At 39.0% G+C, this 13,446-nt stretch overlaps 1 protein-coding gene across 1 annotated transcript in view; it reads right to left on the bottom strand.

The window, feature by feature from the left end:
* pex10 (peroxisomal biogenesis factor 10) overlaps positions 1–13,446 on the bottom strand; it is a 184,544-nt gene that overhangs the window by 92,706 nt on the left and 78,392 nt on the right. The gene's annotated exons all lie outside the window — the stretch shown is intronic.

Here is a 13,446-nt window from a genome sequence, read left to right as displayed (position 1 = left end):
ATATAAATGGTAGGTCTGCTTTGGAGAGGTGTGCTATTACATTTCTATATAATCTGAATGTAAAACAGAGATACAAATCTCAATGACCAAAAGCTCTTAGAATCTTGTAGTTTTTGACTTGGCCTGAAAGTAAAAACATATAGAAAACATTTGTATTGTACTACTGTAGATGACACAGTCAGGCATACCATTACTGTCTGGTTACCAATCTGAGGACTAAAAGACAAATGCAATAAACCAGATAACCTTTATCTAGTACCTCTACCCAAATAATGCTTTCAAAGCAATAAAACACTTAATAAATAGCAGTTCATATTTCCTGGAGTACCTTAAGCCCACTGGGGAAATGATTTCAAATTAGACCTATAAGACATTCATCACACATCAGTCGATAAGTCACAGCCTCACAACCGTCACGCTTCTCTGCCTACATAAAAATGCAAGAAGTCACTCGGACCTTCAGTACATGAGCACAGCAATGCATGAAAATCTCTGAAAATCATCTGATATCATAAATAATTATCAGTAAAAAATATTTAAATATTCACTTTGATTTCATCACACAGAGTAAACACTCAAGCAGCAGGTAAATCTCAACTAAATCAGGAGCTATAGTGTAATATTGTGTGCTTTATATTCATGACTCTTGCAGGTATCTGGAGGGGGTCGTGGCTGCATTCCACCCCAAAAAAGGCAGTGGTGTGGGTCGGATGGAGCCGGCGCCTGCCTCCGCATGAGCTGACAACACAAAAAACAGATATGCAGATGACTGCTGTATAACTTCTGTTCATGTTAATGCGGCGCTGCAGCTCTGAATGGCACAGCCAGAGCTTCTGGACCTTTGGATGGATTACCAAGCTCATACATTCACAAAACAACAATGAAACTGGGACTGATTCATGTGACCTTTTATAAATCCATCCAATCTCTTTATTAATAAAAGGATTAATTATAAGATCATGTTATAATGTAGCTGCTGGTTTTGGCTTGGCAAAAGAGTCAAGACTTTAATGACAGACATGGATTAAAAAAAAATCAAAGAACATCCAGAACTAGTTTTCCCCTGAAATAACCACAAGGCTGCTGGTAAAATGGCACCATGGCTATTATGCTGGTCATTTTTCGTCTGCTCTTTCTTTTTGCTACAGCCTAGAGGAGTCCAGGAGTCATTTGTATCTGTCAGTTTAATGAAGCTGAATGAGCTATGAAGAGTTGCCTGTTGGGATAGTTTAAGATCTGGAAGGGCCGTAATAATAAAAGCTGTATCAGGTCTTCTTATTATGTCTACCCTCAATCAAGAGGTTGACAAAGTGTGAGACAGTAGGTAAGAGATGACACATTTGATCTCTATCTTTCTTCTCTTTGCTTTTTTACTTTAGAAAAGTGAATAAGCTCTTAGTTTTATAAACTGTGCCACGTTGAAATAAAGGATGCTGGTTTTACTTCAGGACACTAATGTCCTTAAAACACTCATAATTATTTTAATGACTGAAAAAAATGATTCATTCAATTTACTCAATTTTTTTAAGGTAAGTGGTTGCAATTAATTTATTTAAGCTACATTTAAACAAAAGTTTAATATTTTATTTGACTTTACTAATCCTTTTTGTTTAAATGTTGCTTAAATAAATTGATTGCAACCACTTACTTTAAAAAAATTAGTAAATTGAATGAATCATTTTTTCAGTGAATATGTTTTCCTGTAAAAAAAATGTAAAGCTTGAATGGACCGTAAGTCACTTTAAATAAAAATGTCTGTCGAATGCATGAATGCTTATGCTGCATCTACTCAATAATCTGCAAAACAAATATGCAAAACAAATCATTTTTTTCAGTGAATATGTTTTCCTGTAAAAAAATGTAAAGCTTGAATGGACTGTAAGTCACTTTAAATAAAAATGTCTGTCGAATGCATGAATGCTTATGCTGCATCTACTCAATAATCTGCAAAACAAATATGCTTTAGCTAAATAGAAAAAAATCTAAAGCTTAACAAATGCTGTCAATAATTGATCATGTTTGAGTGGACTAACACAGCCCATTCTCCAACCCAATATCACGCAAATACGTGACTATTTCACGTATGGACCAACGTGAAAATGACACGTTTTGCCGCGTTTGAACCTGAGCATGTCACGTTTCCTTTTTGTGTCACTTTCACGTTTTGGTTACTCAACTTTGTTGTCCTAATTTCTTACCATTGTCGCTTCGGTTTAGGGTTAGATTTACATAAAATGACATCCTTACCTAAACAAACTCTAACCCCAACTTCGGGGACAATTGGTTAAGTTTAGAAAATATAAAAGAATAAGTCTTGTATCTTTTTTTTTTTATAAACCAATACTTAAAGTGACAAATACTTAAAGTGACATATAACAAAAGCACCAAATCTAACCCTAAACCGGAGCGAAAATGGTTTGAAAATAGGACAAAAAAGTTGAGCAACCAAAACGCGAAAGCGACACAAAAAGGAAACGTGACATGCTCACGTTCAAACGCGGGCAAAACGTGTCATTTTCACGTTGGTCCCTACGTGAAATAGTCACGTATTTGCGTGATATAGGGTTGCATTCTCATGTAATGCATATAAATAGCACGCAGTTGAAAAGTCATGCAATATATACGGCAAATATAAATTTTGCATTTACTTATACGCCACATCTTTTCATGTCGTTTTGTTTATTGGTTTCTCTTTTTTTACCTTTCTCGCTCGGGTTTGGGGTTAGAGCAAGTAAAATGACATCCTAACCCAAGCCCCAATACTAACCCCAACTTCAAGCAACCATGGTTTAAAAATAGACAACTGTGACTTTTCAACTGCATGCTAGTTATATACATTTCATGAGAATGGGTTTATTAACAATAGTCAACAATAAAAAGCGTTCATGTTTTTTATTTATATCACTTTTAATTGCCAGACAGTGTTTGTCTTAATAGTGTAGGCTAGACAAAGCACTTAGCATTAGATAAAAGCCTGGGCCAGACTTCAATCAGGATCTTTTGGGTTTGTATTGTGCGTTTGTGAATACTGAAGTGGAAGAATGTGGCAGATTCTTTTCTAGTATTTTGGTTGAGGATCAGTGTTCTTGAAAACAGGTTTCACGAGTTCACAATTACAAATAAGTCGGATAGATTAAATTTGTAAACACATTTGGCATGCTGTCCGGGGAGAGGGCTCTGAGCTCGAAAATGGGCCTGAACGCAGAGTATCTAACCCTATGCTTAGGGAGTAACCTGGTGAGTGAGAGGAGACGGGGTGGTGAATGGATTCTAAAGACTGTAGAGGATCCTTATGTGAGTTTGACTTTGATTATATATGGGCTTGCCTTCATGCTGATTGGGTAGATATGTTGATTACTGATTGTAGACAGCTGGTTATACTATTGTTTCCTGTCTGCCATTATTGGACAAACTGATTAATCCAGGTGTGTCTGATTATTGCTGTTGTGACTACTGAGGTCAGGCACACCTGGATTAATCAGTTTGCCCAATAATGGCAGACAGGAAACAAGGAGCTGGCTGAAGTTCAGGAAGTAGTGCAGCTGGGCATAAAGCCTATTTATACTGTAACGGCACTCAAAAATGGCTGGGTTATTTTGGACCCATGTTGGACAGAACACACCGCTGCATGGGTTAAAATTGACTAAATGCTGGGTTGTTTTAACCCAACCAATGGGTTATTATAATGAATAATAACAACCCAACATTGGGTCATTTTTAACCCAGCATGTGTTTTGTCCAACATTTACCCAACATGGGTCAAAAATAACCCAGCCATTTTTAGAGTAAGAAAGATGAAAGATGCTAAAATTATATCACAACAGCAAGTGATCCTAACTGATACATGGTTAGTTGTTTTTGTTACAAGCATTTTCCTCGTTGTACACAACCCTGTTGAGAAGCACTGAGTTAAAGAACAGTTTTACAGATGTAAAGTGACATCATCACTACACCACATTGCACACCGTACTGCACCTTATGCATAACACAAGCAAAGACCAAGTGCTGTTAAAACAGCAGGTATTTAACACAATACAAACTACAAACCGTGGGATGTTTACATGCATATACGCATGCTCATTTAAAGTTAAAAAAAAGAAAAATACATAAAGATGTATCACCACACATCTAAAATCAAGTCCTTAAAGAGCAACAGCGTTAAAGGGCAATAAGTAACATATTTTGTTTGTTGATGACAGCTTGAGGGCAGAGTATTTCCCACATTACGGAGGTGTGAAAATGGAAAGACTTGTTACCCATTGGAATACATTACACAAGTGTTTCCATTTACTGATAAAGCAAGATAACAGAGAGGTATAAGACATATAGCTAACACAGGCACCAACAATAATGTCTTTACTTAATGTTAGTGATTTGAACAAACCCGTAACCCTGTCAAATATTAAATGTTGACACTTATATCAATTTGAGATGAAGTATGCTTTACTTAAACTGAAGTAGGAATATGGGCCAATATAGAGACCAAAATTGTTATGTAAATTCCACTACAGTATATTCTTCATTTGTTTTATGCTGAATGTCTGTCTGAAAGAGTCAATCTGAGGACTGACACTTCATATTCTTCCTGTTTTGACATCTGTAATCTAAGCCTATTTGCATGAAAAGTTAAAAATAGCACAAGCAGAGCCAAATATATAGAACAAGGTCTTAGGTTGCTCTTATCTTTACTAAAACAGCCCTATAGGTGATGGTGACGAGATGACAATATTCATGTAGTGTCAGTGAACTGGAATGCAGCGGGCCGGATGAGCAATGATCCACGGGTGAACCATGACATCATTTATGGGATATGAGGGAGAACATGAGGGGTGCAAAAATGTGAAGATAAGGGAAGTTTAAAATATCTGCACGTTTAACACCACACAAAAACCCAGTAAACAGAAAACAGAGCTTTATATCACAATCTCATCCCAATTCACCAACTAATACTACACTCTTAAAGTATGCTCTGTTTTTGCTGTAGGAAAGTGTGAACATTTTAGTGCATAGCTAAAGAGGGCTGGGACATCCCAACATGTAACAGAAGTATTGTATCAATATTGTGATCATTAACACAACAGAATTTGTTCACTCTTTAATTTAAAAGTTTTTCATTCATTATTTCTTATGTAATAATTACTACACTGTTAAACCAGATATTATCTTTACTTAACTACTTAATTTTTTGTTAATAAAATATCATAGAGGTTTAAGCTCTTTTTTAGAATTAAGTTTATTCAGTAATTAATATAGTCAGTCATGAACATATTACAAGTAATGTAATTATAAATAAATTAAAAATATAGTGATAATACACATTACAATTTAAATATAAATTAAGTTGAATGAACTTTCTGAATGATACTGAAATTACTAGAAATTTTAAGTTAAATGTTCTCTTGCTTTAGTTCATAATATAAATTTTTTTTAGTGCAACAACTTTCCTCAAATTTTTTAAGTTAATTCAACTTGTATGGGTTTTCAAATTGCTTATACAAATTTCCCGAATCGGGTTTAGATTAATTCAGGACTAGGCCTTAGTTATGTTAGGACATTTAAAGGTGGAAAAGAGGATGTTTGTTTAATACATTTTTGCAATATTACCTGAAACTGTCTTTACTAAATGATAAAAGATTATTTATTAGGCGCACTGAAAGTAATAAAATTAATATATGTCATCTGTGCATAAGGTAGGGCCTTAAAAACATCAGCCAATCGTTGATGCAATCATCGCAATCGTCATTGGCCCTCTGGCTTGTCAATCACTGCCATTACGTTTCTTGCGAGAGACGTGCGCGCTCCAGTAACGTTACACGAGTGACGCATTCGCATAGCGCATGAAACTCCGTCTTAAGTTTCGGTTTGTTTTCATTTTCGCTCCTGCTTTCCTCCTCGAATCTGCACCATGGAAGAGAAGAAACCCGAAATAGGACGCAAAAGAAAGAGTTTTTAAGTCGCTGAGAAGAGGAGAAAATTGTCAGAAGAATGTTATCTAACCAGAGTCGTTATTGGAGAAACATTTCAACACTGGAGAGCAATGAAGGAACAGAGAGGTGTCAGACGCACAGGTCGCAAAAATTCTCTTCGACAGGTAACAGTGATTATTCTTTCTTTGTGGAATAATTATTGTTGTACTGTTATTCAGGTATATCGACGTTGTTCTTGTACTGTAGTTGTAAGTGACCAGTCTGCTACATGCTAGTTGAAATGGGAGTAGCGTCGACTGATCTAACTTTACGTCTTATGTGTTTATTATCATAATCTTTTCACATAATGAATCCACTGACGCGACACAGCATATGTCAGTGGTAAACAAACACTCGTGTTCAAATACTCGTGCACGAGTTATGGAAGGCGTTTCCTAGAAATGAGCTGTAAGGAGGGAGGCTGTTCTTGCGCATGCGCTTATTTAAAAAACTCAGTAACGGTCTTTGGATTCTCAGTCGGCGGAAACATCCTCTTTTGCGCCTTTAAGTAGTTTTTACAAACAAACCTTACAAAAAACAATGGTGTGCATCTTAAAGGACAAGTTTGGTATTTTACACTTAAAGCCCTGTTTTCAGATTGTTTATAGTGAAATAGAACGGTTTTGACTGAAATTTCGACATATGCGGCTGCCCCGAGAATTTTCGGGGGTTTGTGTTTCACCTCTCACCTCTACAATGGGTTTATAGGTGCACCGGAACGTAGATAGGAGTTTTCCTTACTCAAACATGTTCTGAGGGCAGAAAGAATGTGATTGGTTCACAAAAACGACCAATCAAAATGCTTGTTACTGGTTTAAGCCCTCAGCAGAGCCTCTAAGGCAGCTTCTGCAGTGAAGCAGTTCGAGCTCACCGTTGGTCAGATGAGTAGGGCAGATATGGTAAGATAGGAATGAGACTGTTTTTGAATTCAGCTCGAAACATTTCGAGCATTTAAGTGACGCGTTTTCACGTGTTCGTTGCACGACTTTCTTTTTCGTGCCAGTTTCACGTATTGGTTACTCAATTTTTTTTCCTTTTTTCAAACCATTGTCAATTGGGATTGGGGTTAGATTTGTGGTTTTTGTCACATTTTTTTAACTATTCTCGCACGAGGATAAAGTTGGGTTTGGGTTAAAATGGCATTGTTTATACGTTTATTTGTCAGAAAATTGTTCTTGCTTGGAGTTGGGGTTAGAGTTGGGTTAGGGTGAGGATGTCATTTTATGTAACAGAAAGTTGTTCTAACCCCAATCCCAAGCGACAATGGTAAGAAAATAGGAAAAACAATTAAGTAACCAATACGTGAAACTGGCACGAAAAAGAAAGTCGTGCAACGGACTCGTGAAAACGCGTCACTTAAATGCTCGAAACGTTTCAAGCTGAATTCAAAAACAGTCTTATTCCTATCTTACCATATCTGCGCTACTCATCTGACCAACGGTGAGCTCGAACTGCTTCACTGCAGAAGCTGCCTTGGAGGCTCCGCTGAGGGCTTAAACCAGTAACAAGCATTTTGATTGGTCGTTTTTGTGAACCAATCACATTCTTTCTGCCCTCAGAACATGTTTGAGTAAGGAAAACTCCTACGTGCCACTGGAACAATCCTTCCTAAAATGCATTAAACTTTCATTTACAAAGACGTGAAACTCACCGAGTGGTCTGGGGTGTTCACTGATATGCTCACCCAAAAATCGCTGCAAAAGATGCTTTCCAACAGCTGTTTTATCGTAGTTTTTGCCAACTCCATTGACTTGTATATAGTGATGTTACATTTGAAGCGAGGCTTCGGAGCTTGTGTCGAGCAAAAGTGGGCGTGCCAGATGAAGCTTTGATTCGAAGCTTGTGTTGTTAACGTTAAAATCATGTGACCAATGACAAACGAAGCTTCACTTTCTTCTTAGTCACGTGCGCGCTTCGCTTTGCGTGTCAGAAGGTTCGAACCCTAGAGGTTTTTTATGAGTTATTTGCCATTCACATTTTGGTCCCACATACTGTATATATAGTATTGTATTTACTTATACTTGTGTGCGCGTCTGTTATTATATGCCTGTGAACATTATTCTGTACAATACAGTATTGAATCATATGAATATAAACTCATACTGGAATTTATTGCCACACTTTAATCAGTAAATGCATTTATTATATTGACCATTCACAGACATGTTGTCTAAGCTTTATTTGTACACATAATATTAATATTCATCTAAATTTCATCAGCTTGTTGCTTCATTGACGGAGCTTTTTCCAGAAGCAACTGCTATATGTTTTATTAACCAAAAGATGGTGCTGTTTTCGACACCCTCGTTGAGGCTTCGAATCATGGTTCGAAACAGTAAGAGAAGTATCGGTGCTTCATTCGAAGCTTCATTTCCCCATCACTACTTGTATTCACGAGTTCACACTTACAAATAATTCTGAACAGGGTTATTAATATGCCTATTTGGCGTGCTGTCCGAGGAGAAGGCTCCGAGCTCGTTAATGGCCTGAGCCCGGAGCACCTCCTGGCGGGGAGAGGGTTCCGGGCTCTGCCTTAGGCCCGAACCCAGAATAATCCCCCCTGTTCTGGTTAGTAAGGTGACTAGGCAATCGTGCGGAGAAGGGAGGTGAAGGGATGCTGAAACTATCGAGGAATGAGGGTGAGTTGGTTTCTAGTCTATAAAGGTTTCTGTTAATGCCGATCAGGTGAACACCTGATTGCTGATTGTCGACAGCTGGTCATAGTTATAAGGTAATTAGGTTGATTATTTGAACGTGCTCCTCCCTAACTTTGTTAATAAAACATAATTTAGAGGTGCTGTGAGGTACTGTAACTTTGTTTCTATTCTTGCAATTGGCAAAGGCAGATTATCGCCACCAACTGGGCTGGAGTGTCTATTATTCAAGCTCTCAGCGGAAGAATATACGGGTGTGAGGCATTTGAAAAAATAGGTCCACAAGTTAACAACGAATGCTAAAACACCTGTTGGAGAGCGTCTTTTGCGGCGATTTTTGTGTGGGCATATCGGTGAGCACCCCTGGCCACTCGGTGAGTTTCACGTCTTTGTGGACGGAGGTTTGGTGCATTTTGGGAAGGATTGTTCCAGTGCACCTGTGCACCCATTGTAGAGGTGGGAGGTGAAACAACAAACACCCGAAAATTCTCAGAGCAGCTGCATATGTCCAAATTTCAGTCAAAACCGTTCTATTTCATCATAAACAATCTGAAAACAGGGCTTTAAGTGTAAAATACCGAACTTGTCCTTTAAGTGCAATGTCAGTGCAAGATGTTTTTAAATTAAAGCAGCTTAAACATGCATTTTAGTCTTAAACCCCTAAGAGGATGTTTATAACTGGTATTAAGATGCATTTTCGTCGATCGGATCACAAGTGGACGAGATAGGCACATTTACGTCTACACCTGGTATTTAAATCTGTCTCTTTTGCCCACTTTTGACCGCTTCTGTCCTGATTACGGAGGGGATGGTCTGTGGACGATTCCCTCTGTTTTCATTAAAACATGAGCGAGAGTAATGACAGGTTTAAATGGGCGCAAACTCATTTTATGTCAGAGTCTGCTGCTTGTGTTGTTAGAAAACATGTTGCACAATGTGTCCTGCAGAGTTTAACTGAAACTTCCCTCAACACACGTGCCTGAAAGTTTCTAGTTTGCCTAGCAAGACTTTGATTAGCTGGATCAGGTCTGTTTGATTAGGGTTAAAGCAAAACTCTGCAGAGACACCGGCCCTCCAGGAGCAGGATTGGACACATAAATTAGGCACATTTTATTTCAAGTAATATAAAACTATTAGAAAATGCTTAGACTATTAATAAATAATGTAGTTTTTAATTTGATGGACTTTTACAGACAGTGGGCAGGGGCGGACTGGCCATGGAGCACCGAGACATTTCCCAGCTGTGTTCTGGCCTGCCTGCTGTGCAGTCAGTTCAGGTTGACATGTGATAGGCTGATGAATGACGGACTTCTCAACATCTACGAAACTGCCACCACATGATCTAATGCAGTTAACACACTGCCTCTTTGGCTAAATCTGACATTTGTACAAATATGCACCGCAAACGCAAAAGGAGATAGAGAAATCGAGTGGATATAAATGAAACGTCCTGGCCACAGATGCAGCGAGATTCTTCAAAATCAATGTTCGTCAGTGGCCTAAAGATCATGCTCAACATTGTGTGTTTGTGCTTGAAGTCCGAAACGATGTAAAACATTGTGCTAGGTACATCCCACACACACGCACGCACGCACGTTCTGGTTTACATGTTTTGTGGGGACATTCCATAGACGTAATGCATCCACTTGTGATTCAATTGACAAAAACGCATCTTAATAGCAGGTGTAAACAGCCTCTAAAAGTGTTACTCAGTGAAACTATTTACTCATTTATCTAATCTTTAGACCAAGCCTGCAAAACTACAAACACATTACATGCTTTAAACTCAGTTTGCTATTGTAAAACACATTTAATTAGACACATTATTTAAAACTAAAGCCCTTTTCACACAGTCATTATGAAAAATACACGGAAAATGCATTTGGGATTGTTCCGGGATTGTTAGATTTTTTGTTAATTTACTCTGCCAATGATTTTCCAGTGTGTGTTCACACAGATGTTGTAAAGATCCCGTAAAGACACGTGATGTGTTTACAGTTTTTGCCTATTGCTTACACACTTTTTGCAAAATTTGGCTCATTATGTCAAAACTCTACACACAAGGCACACAGACATAGCACTTGGAGATTAACAACTCACATCCATGCCAAAATGAAACACTGCAATCAAAACTTAGCACTCCTTTCTAAAAATGAAATTCTTGTAACAAAACCATACACACAAGCACCATTTGAATTACTCTTTCATATCACCAGCAACACACTGATCCGCTTTATATATAACACTGCAGTCTTTGTGGTTTTATTTTTATCGTAATTTTCTTAGACTCAGTCTTTAGTAAAACTCAAAAGTAGATTTATTTAAAGATATATTTATTTGTTTAAATTTATTCAGTAATCAAACAAGAGTTTTTACCCTAAAAAAAAACATTCTTAAAGGAATAAAGAAAAATAGAACCACAAGTCATCACATTTAGCCACAAAACAAAAGTAAAAAACAAAACAAATACTGGATAAACTGCTATTGTGGGGAAAAACACACTTGTTGTGTGTTTGTGTGCGCATGTATGTGTGTGGTGGGGGCCTGGGGGGTCTTATGGATCCCTCCTTCTGTTCGGATCTGGCCACAAGACCTCCTCGACATCACAGGCGACATATACTTCACAGCACTACTCATTTTTGAATAGTACTGTACAGTAATACTGTAATATGATACATAATCATGTGACACATACAGTAGGTACAGGAGTAGAAACTTGAAGATATACCTGTTCTCCAGTCGGAATGTTTTTAGTATTGACGCTACTGTGTAGCGACTGAGGTTAGGGTGGACTCTTTGCCCAGCCTCCCTCATAGATAGGCCATGATTTATGACATGGTCCACCAGAGTAGCCCTGATGTCATCCGATACACGTCTCCGCACTGGTCCTCGTCTTTGTCCTCTTCCATGTCCATGTTTACGTCCAACGCCTCTCTCTCTTTATCCTCCTCTTACTCTTACTCGCATTGCCTCCATGCTTGCAAAGTTCTCAGAATGTCTTACATGAGGCCTATTTGTAGTGCTAAGACTCAGACCGATTGGTGTTCTGTTTTCTGTACAAGTGTATTCAGGTGTGTGTGTAAGTGCCTATAAATGCCAGATGACTTTTGCATTTTGAACAGAGTGTTTTCCCAATGATAATAGGTGATTTCGTTTTTGAAAAATGTGTCTAATGTAAGAAAACGTGTGTAGTGTTTCGCAATAAGTGTGCTACAGAATTGCAAACACAGTGCAAAGTTGACAATGTGTTTAAGCTATGGTTACACTGTGTTTAAGCATATGCTACAAGAAGTTTAGGTATTGAGGCTTTGGTCTAAGCATTCGGATTTAGTGTGTAAGCAATAGGCAAAAACTGTAAAGTCCTGCACTTGTTATTTTTTTCTCCGCAGCATCTGAAGTTTGCTTATTATCCGTTATTTCTCTCTCCAGAAACCTATCGTGTGAATTTTTTTAAGATAATACCATAAAGGAGCGCATGATGCGCTGTATGGTCTCAGCATTGTTTCTGTGTCTTGCACACACAGAGGGCTTTCCAGGAATGTTATGTGAATGTTATTAGGTCGTTTTTCCTGGAGTGATTCCAGAATTTTTATGGGACGTGTTTGTGTTCACACAGACGCATGTCTGCCAATTTTACAGATATTTTCTGGAACCAAAGTGCTGTGTAAATGGGGTTTAACTGTTTTATTGGGAAAACACTGCCATTTAACTACACAAAGTGCTTATGTGTGAAAACGTTGGGGTTACTTGACTGTAACCTTGTTCCCTGAAAAAGCGGAACGAAATGCTGCGCTGCTAAGCGCTATGGGAAACGTCTTTATTGTTGACCCGCTGAATATAGTGTGCAAACACGTCAATGAAATTGACCCGGAGGTATTTATAGTCTCGGTTGATGACGACATCAAAGCGCACGTGAAGCGAGACTATAAATTAAATGAAAACAGCTGTGATACTCAGATCTTTTGTCTGAAGACCAGTCCTGGTTCATCTACTGCACGGCAAGACAGCGCAGCATTTCGTTCCGCTTTTTCAGGGAACAAGGTTACAGTCAAGTAACCCCAACGTTCCCTATCAAAAGCTACTCTCAATGCTGCGCTGCTAAGCGCTATGGGGAACGACAATACCCACGCTGCCGTGCTTGGAGATGTCTGGACCCCTTACGGGTGTGTAGGTGTGCGCACAAAGAACGCAAGGAAATCTCAGACATAAGTAGCCAAACTATAAGTCATGGGTGTGTGCGGAAAGGATACTCCTGCCGCCTCACTAACACCTATAAGTAGAGCAAATAGTTAGACAGTAGCTTGTGATGTTGACTCGAGGACATGGGAACCTGGAGTGACATGAGCATCCAAGCTATAAAATTTTATGAATGTATGCGGAGAGGACCAGCCTGCCGCATCACAAACGCTCTGTAAGGGGGCACCTCTTACTAGAGCCGTAGAGGAGGCTACCCCCCTGGTGGAGTGGGCCCTCAGCCCCGTTGGCGAAACCTGACCGCGCGCCTCATAAGCAAGAGCAATAGCATCCCTAACCCAATGAGATATAGACTGCTTGGCGGCAGCTGCACCTCTGTTGCGGCCCCCAAAACAGACAAACAACTGCTCTGACCTACGCCACTGGCTGGTGCGGTGGACATAGGCCTGGAGAGCACGGACTGGACACAATTTGTGGTGTAATTCCTGCTCCGACGTAACGAATGGCGGCGGGCAGAAAGTCTCAAGAATGACCGGATGTGCAGCCGAGAAGGGAACCTTAGGCAAGTAATCAGGGTGAGGATGCAGAATGGCCTTCACCATACCTGGGGCAAAATCTAAACAGGATGGCGA

This window comes from Misgurnus anguillicaudatus, chromosome 5 (assembly GCF_027580225.2).
Source record: "Misgurnus anguillicaudatus chromosome 5, ASM2758022v2, whole genome shotgun sequence".
Lineage (NCBI taxonomy): Eukaryota > Metazoa > Chordata > Actinopteri > Cypriniformes > Cobitidae > Misgurnus > Misgurnus anguillicaudatus.
Note: the sequence above shows the minus strand (reverse complement) of the source record. Positions and strands in the feature narration are given on the sequence as shown.